This window comes from Octodon degus, unplaced genomic scaffold, assembly GCF_000260255.1.
Source record: "Octodon degus isolate 3935 unplaced genomic scaffold, OctDeg1.0 scaffold00165, whole genome shotgun sequence".
Lineage (NCBI taxonomy): Eukaryota > Metazoa > Chordata > Mammalia > Rodentia > Octodontidae > Octodon > Octodon degus.
The window spans coordinates 966727-975115 of record NW_004524741.1 but is presented as its reverse complement, the minus strand read 5'-3'; positions in this window follow the sequence as shown (position 1 = coordinate 975115).

Below are 8389 nucleotides of genomic sequence, written 5' to 3'. Positions count from 1 at the left end.
CAAGTGGCTGGGAGAGGGTCCGGACCATTCTGCGCCTGGGCTGGGACTGGTCCAGCCGGCGCAGGGTAGCAGGAAGCTCTCCGCACACTCACCAGACCTGGGCTAGGACTGGGTCTGGGGGCTCCTGGAACTCGGCAGAAAATCCTATTCGGTGGGCGGGGTGGGGTAGGCAAAAATTACTTTTCTTATGTGGAAAGTTTCATGCTATTATTTCAATAAATTTGTTTTTATGCTACTTGTGCTGTCAGCTGATTTTCACTAATTCCAATTAATCTTACATTAGTCTTCTTTATGTCACCTCTGAGCTGGTAGACACACTTTTCATGTACATTTATTTGTAAGATATATATCCTTTAATTTGTCACCTACAACAGTAGTTTTGACTTTTCGTGTTCACTGTGGTCACTTCAGCTTCCCACAGTTTTGATAAAATATTTAATCTGAATTTCTCTTTGTAATCATTTTATGGATTCAAAATACTTTCAATGCTACTCATTCATGTTTTGCATAATTTTCTTTAGCTCAAGCTGCTTTCAATTAATGTGTTCTATAGATTTGTTGATCAGTTTGTTTACTTTCCCCCTTATCTGTTTGTTTATATCATCTGTGAGCTTGCCAAATGCCTTGTTGATATTATTTATTTGTTTTCTATGTTATCCTTTCAAGTATTTCTACTCTGGAGCTTTTGGATTCCTCCCTTTCAGTGTCTTCCTTCAATGCCTTATTTTTCAGCTTTGGAGGAGGTGGGAATCTTGGAAGACATTTCTTTGCTTTGTTGTCTCATATTTCAATTTGTTTGTTTGTGTTGCAGCTTGACGTTTGAGTGTAGGGCCAAGTTTTATTATTATGATGGTGGCTTCTTTAGTTAATGTCTACTTTTCAGCAGCACCTTCTGGACATGACTACTGGCCTTTGTGTACTCGTGAAGGAAGTTCACAGCATATTTGGCCTCGTACCTTATTCTTCATGTATGGGACAAAGTTGTATTAATGACCTCAAGGTAATCTAGGTATTGACATCCTGAGAAAACCAATTAATAGCAACAACCATGTCACCCTGGCTAAAGTAATAAAATAAGAAAGAATAATAGTGTGAAAGGAAAACTAAATACTAACTCTAATAATAAACAAGGTACCACCCTTAACCATAAAGAAGATATATAATTATAGTATAGATACTAAGACAACTTAACATGACCTAATTTTAACCTTTAATACATCTCTAGAAAATGGAACAACTCTATGTCCACTAACTATAGAACAATATTAAATGATGACATGTACTTTACTAGCAATCAAGATATTCATAGAGATGAATAGTTATATTACTTAAAAAGCAGAAGAAAGTAATCAAGTGGATAAGAGAAAGAGGACAGAAAATAAGATAGGACGTTCTCCTGAGAACTAAAAGGAAATTAATTGTGTCAGGCATTGTCTCAGGAAAGAATGAACAAGAAAAAGAATGAAAAAGAAAATAGAACACAACATAGGAAATAGAAAGTAAGACACAAAAATAGTTGGAAACACCATTAGAACAAATCATTCTATTCATTAAGAGAACACAACTATATATCTATCCTAACCACTTTGAATACACAGTTACAAAATGGACATTCATCTGGATACCCCTTTTTTTTCTAAGTTCCCTTATTTGAATATTATGTGTGTGTAAACTCAGCAAAATATTCTAAAAGAGTCCGGTAGCCCATAATAGCATTGGATCTTCTGTTCAACTGGCAATGCCAGAAATTATTGACCAGAGTCCCCCACAGCTCAACATAACAGCATGGCTTTACTTCCTATATTTTGTCTTCATACTTTTCTACTGCATGGTTAAGACCAAGGTAAAGCAGGACCTACGCAACAAGAGTTGTAGCTTTTTGGTCTGAGAAGGTCAGTGAAATGCCCTCAGGATTTATCCTGAGATCCTGTACCTCAGATTGTAGAACCTTTGTCAGTGTCAGCCATGGGGATGAGTCACGGCCATTGCTTGGCCAATGTGTTCTCTGTGAAAGCCTGAGAGAGTATTTTCTCTCCATGTGACTCTCCTTAGGCACACTCTACATCATCGATCACTTTCTTCTTTGACCCCATAATCTTCTTGATCAGAAAATTTGGGACACTACCGAGGTACATGACGTTACAGTACAAGTTCTCATATGTCCTGAGTCTTAATTGACCTTAGAAGGTTAGGGCCAAAATGTTGGCTTTCCTTGTAGCCCTCCTTTTTCTCTAATTTTGGTCTGCAAACTTAGGTTGTTAACCATCCAGAAGACAAGCTTATTGTTGTTATCAAACGACTTAGGCTATCAAGCTTAACCTCACTGTCTCTCTGCATTTCAAACATCTTAGGCATAATAAGGAACAGGTATTTTTCATCAAGTATTGATATGTTGAACTTTAAATCCCTACATAATATGATAAAAAACATTTAAAAATTAGATTATATTTTAAAAATAGGATAAAGAATTCTATACTTCTCATGTTTGCACATAAGTCCAAAAATCTCACCATATACAACCTTGAAGCAGGACAGTCCCACAATATTCCTTTTCCTGTCTCTTGCTTTCATTCACCACCCCCTTCTTCTTGAACATCCACCTACCCAAGAGACATCATAGCAGTAACTGGCATGTCATGACAAGCAGCCCATATTCAGAATACCAGAATGAAAGGCACTCCAAACATGAAACTACTATTACAAATTAGTCTGCAGTGCAGTAGCTTAGTTTACAGGTATCAGCATATATAGTTAGTCAGGGTGAGAATCTTTCCAATTAACTGCTAGATTAAAAAAATCTTCTGAATATTCTCAGAATCATTGCCTTACTCATCTTTTACATATAACTGTATGACTTGACATTGTCATATTTCCTAGCTCTTCTCCTTTCCCTCACTTGATTAGTTAGTCCTTGAGATCCTGCTTTCCTTTTACTTGTATTATATCTTTCTATTCGTATTTCTTCTTTTGAGTACTTATACTAGGGAGACTATACGATATTTACACATGTGTGTCTGGTTTGTAAATAGGATCTCAAGTCCGCATCTTGTACAGCAATTAACCACTAAGAAGAATATATGCAGTGTGTTACTTATTGAATCTGTCCTACCGATTTGATTTGAAACTGTCTCTTTGCTATCTGTTTATCAATAAAATTATGAAAAAAAGAAGAAGGAAACACTCTGCCCTTCAGCAGTTACTGTCTACTGCCTACTTCCCCATCCCTGGCAACCATTAATTCATTTTAATGGATATACTTATTCTAGACATTTCATATAAATAGAATCCTACAACACATAATGCATTGTGAGCAACTTCTTTGACTTAGGATAGCATTATCTGAATTCATCTATGTCATAGCACGTATCCATGCTTCATTCCTTTAATGGCTGAATAACCATCCAAGGCACAGGTACACCTGTTCTCTTCATTCATTCACTCACTCACTCTTGGATTATTTCTGTTGTTTGATTATATCTGTTATGTTGTCCTTTTGCTACTATGAATAATATTGAATAACATTGCTTTAAAAAATAGTTGGAAAGAGGAAAAGACAAAAACAGAAAAGAAACAAGGTCAAAAGTCAAAAGAAGATAAAAAAAAAAAGACCTTAATCTCCATAGAAAAGTAAAGGGAGAAAAATCATTAAAAATAGAAAATCTCAAAAAGATTTGATCTAAAAAAAAAAAAGTTCCTCTGTATGTTTTTGGGGGGTGGTCTACAGGGTGTTCAGGGTCTCACTATTAGATTGGACTCACAGAGATCCACCTGTTTATAACCTCCTAAGAGCTGGGATCACAGATGTGCACCATCACACCCAGTCTCAATTGCCATCTTAGTGCACCCCTGGGGTAGAGCTGGCACAGCATGCCCAGAGATCGAACTCCTGGCCTCTGCACCTGCTTGCAGAAGCTTTAATCTGCTGAGCTATTTGGCTGGCCCACCTCTGTATTTTTAAATGAGCGATTTCTTTCCACTATCTTAAGGCTTACAATCTATCCAGATATCTTCTCTCTAGCTAGCTTTAGGACTTGCATGTTCCTGTGGTACCCTCCCTTCACTGAAGGCTGCTGTATCTATTTATACCAAACTGTGTCAAAGCCAAGATATATTCCTGATCATGTGAGTAGATAAACTCTGTAGGATGTAAGCTACAGAATAAAGATTCAAGCAGACTGTTGCAATTAATGTTGATTATTTTCCTTGAGCAAGGAGGTCTCCTTGCTCCTTTTGAAGGTAAGCTACTTTGTTCTTTCCAGCCTGAGCTTCTCCTTTCAGGGTGGTCTCCCCTCTCTGCAACATTCTCTGAAGTTGTTTCAGACTCATTCACTTTTGGAGGGTAACAATGGAGCCCCTGAAGGCATTGCTCCATAATTTCTGTCTAGGTTTTCTGGATTTCCAGGTTTGTATTCACTCCTGGTTATTGTTCTTGTTCAGAGTCAGATTGGTTGGTTTGCCTACATCTCTGCTGCCCAAAGCCAAGTCAAAGCAATATGTAGAGTGGCTTGGATTTGGTAGATAGCTGTGTCAGACTGCTGCCCCAAACCCACTTGCTTATGCCAGGGATGTTTCATGCTATACATCTTAAGAGATCTAAGATGCAAAGAAAGCAGTTACTCCTTTCTCACTACACTCCACTTCTACCCTTTTCAGTATACTGGGGAAGAAAAACAGAAAGCCCACACACTGTGAACAACTGCCTAGGCTGCCCATATTTTCTCCCATTGTTGGTTTCAAAGAGCAAAGTAACAAGCTTCCAACACGAGTTTGTGGCTATCTTGTCAGTTAGTAATGTTTCTATGCTCAGTATCACTTTGTTATATGTGACATTCAACAGAATTTATTTTCTGCAGAATGGACTAAATTCCAGATCACAGAAGTTTCTTGTTAGAATTTCTTGCTCCCCTCAAGAAAAAGAATAACCTTGAACTATTTTATTCAACAATAAATCTATCTTCTTGTCTCTCTACCCTCTTCATAGACTACACTTTTCCTTCCTAGTTATACAACAGTGGATCTGTGATGAAGATAATGACTTCCATTGTAAAGATATGCAAATGAATTGCAAGTATGTTGTCAAATGATGAAAGGAAAAATGATGACAATTTTATTCTACTTGTTCTAGAGTAAACATTGGTAAACTAATTACATGATACACCTTCACTGAATATCTATGAATGGAGGAAGAGTTTCTGATTACTGGTTTTGTCTTTATTTCTATTTGATAAATTACATGTAATTATGGTGTAATTAGGTAACACCTTTAGCATTAAAGAAAAATAAGCTGTGTAATAAGGTATAATTTCTGAGAACAGCATAATTCTAATGATTGTAAATAAAGAGACCACATGATAACTCTGTGAATTCATTAAAGCAGTTTGGTTTACATATTTTCTAAAAGATTCCTTAGCATAAAATGAAACTTACTCAAGGTGTCAATTATTATGAAAAAGAAACTGAAGAAAGTAGTCTCATATATAAATGTATTTCAGAATAGATAAAAACTACCCTCTCAATGAAACCTTGAAAATTTCAAGTTATTCACCAAATCCTCTTCACTAATTGAAGAAATAACTAATTAAGTCAAACACATATCTAGTTAATCACAATTTTATAGTAGATTCCAAAGACATTTTAATTGACATCTAGACAGGAAATGCCCATGTCTGTCTCTTCAGCAACTTCACAATACCCCACCTCCTTTCTGAATTTCACCCAAAGGTAAGGGATTGAGAAATCTTTTCAACCAAGTCCATTGCTCCAGGATATTTTAATATATTTTTGATCAAAATTTAAGAAAATAATGATAGTGACTTCTACTTACAATGCACCACAAAATTCTTTATGCAAAAAACAGTGAAGAGCACACTTGACTCTTAAAACTGGTATGGTGGTGCACACCTGTAATCCCAGTGCTAGGGAAGCTGAGACAGGAGGATCACTATAAGTCCAAGCTGTATAGTGAGACCCTATACCTCATAAATAAATAAATAAATGATTTTTTAAAATAAATTTAGTACTCCAAATGTTGTTTTTAAATTCTATTATTCTGTGGTGACCAGAGAGTCTCCATTAAAAATGACATTTAAAATCTATTTGCCACTGCCATTAGGAATGCTTGCCTTACTAAATGAAAGATTTGAATCATGGCTCCAATCTCAACTCTAACTTCTGTGCTGGTCTCCAATGATCCCACATCAGTGTGGGTAACAGCACACTCATCTTTCATAACAACCTGACGTTGTCTAAGGTCACCATTGTGTCTCATCTAATAGCTCCTATCAGGAAATATGAATTTTGTAAACTCTCAGCACTTCTCAATTTTGGAGTATTAAGTTCAGAAATCAATCTCTCTGACCAAATCTTCTAATCTTTCCATCTGGTTTCCTAAACCACATCTGCCACATCCATTTTCCTACCTAATGGAACAATTAATTCACCAACCCCTCTACTTACTTCTTACTTATCAGCTCCTCTTTTCATAATATTGTTCCTCTAAAAAGATGATGTTATTTATGGTGGTATTTCTTTTTTTTTCTTTTTTTATTTGTTTTTTGGGGGTTTTGTTTTGTTTTACTTTGTTTTTTGTTTTTTGTTTTTAGTGGAACTGGGGATTGAACTCAAGCCCTTGTGCTTGCCAGGAAAGTGCTTATTCTACTGAGCCATCTCCTCGGCCATATGGTGGTATTTCTTGTTTAAACTAGATATTGATTCAAGTATTTCCAGCTACTGAGGAAAGTTTACAAGGAGAGAAGAATGAGAAAAACAGTGACAAAAGGTGGATGCAAGTCCACCATCTCTGACCCAACTGCTATTGAAATGCTCGATCAAGAAGCTATCTATCAGTGGACTAAAGCACCTGCTTAGGCAGGCTCAGGGACAGGGGTTCGATCCCTGAGATGCCGCACCTGCCCAGCCCCAGAGCACAGTGAGACAGCAACTGAGACTGGGGGTGGTGGTGCATACCTGTAATCCCAGCGCTTGGGAGGCTGAAAACAGGAGGATCACTATGAGTCCAATCTGTGTAGTAAGACCTTGTAGACCCTATATTAAATACATTTAAAAAGAAGCTATCTAGTAAAGAAAGAATGAGGGTGAAACCTTTGAGTTAAAGACAAACACTCATAAAAAGAAATTTGAACTTTGACTTAGTTGATTATTTGATCCCAATGTAGCTATTTTTTAAATACAGTATCGAAATACATTCAATTTGCAAATTGATGGTAAGTCCACGTCAGCATGGTATCAGAAATCTTAAAGTTCTGGTACCTATTTTCATTTTGAGTTCACTGTGTGTATGCCTCTATACCAACTAAAGTCAGGGGTCCAATACTTTAGTCACTCTTCTGCAAATAAACTAAGTCTAATTCCACTCATCATCCTTTAGTTATGCCTCTGGCATAGCCCTAAACCAGTACGTATTCAGCCATGGTCCTCCTATGCAAACTGCTTGAGGTAAAGGAAAGGTCTCACACTTGTGGAGATTAAAAGGATGAAAAACTAAACTGGGGGCCTGAACCACACCCAAGGCATCCTGTGGAGTTTCTCTTGCTTCTCTTGAATCTTTCTCATCTCATGCCATCTCTGTCTCTGCTGTGAGGTAAGCTCACTTCATGTATCTTACGTATCTATATAGAAGTCTTCAGAAGAAAAGACATCTCAGTTTTGCACCATGACATCCACATACCTGCCTGAACACCTACTTTCCTTTCCATCTTTCTATCACAGCAGACAAGGTTTTGACCCTTTAAGAAAGATATTTGGAGGGCATTGTGTTAAGTGACTTGAGCCAGACACAGAAAGACAAAGACTGCATGTTCTCATTCATTTGCAGAAATACTGCAGTAGATTGGTTTTATTAAACAGAATGTAATAGTCATCACTAGATCCTGAGAAGGACAAGATAGGGGAACCAAGATACTGAATGGCACAAAATGCAAGTTGGAAGGCCAGCCAAACAGCTCAGGGGATTAAAGCACCTGCAAGCAGGCACAAGGGCTGGAGGTTCAATCCCTTTGCCTGTTGTGCTGGCCCCGCCCCCGGAGCATGCAGAGATAGCAATTGAGACTGAACTTGGTGGTGCATGCCTGCAATACCAGCTCTTGGGAGGCTGTAAACAGGCGGATCACTATGAGTCCAATCTAGTGGGACTCTGAACACCCTGTAGACCCTTCGCTAAAATTAAAAAAGAAAAAAATTACAAGTTCAAGAAATAAATTCTAGCTTTTCGAAAACATAGTAAAATAACTATTTCCTAAAATACTTTATATTTCCAAATGACTAGAAAAGAAGTACATGGAATTTCCAACACATAAAAATGATTACTGTTTGAAAAGATGGGGCCAAGAAGATAGCCTGGGGCACAAGCACTGCCTGACAAATGCAAGTT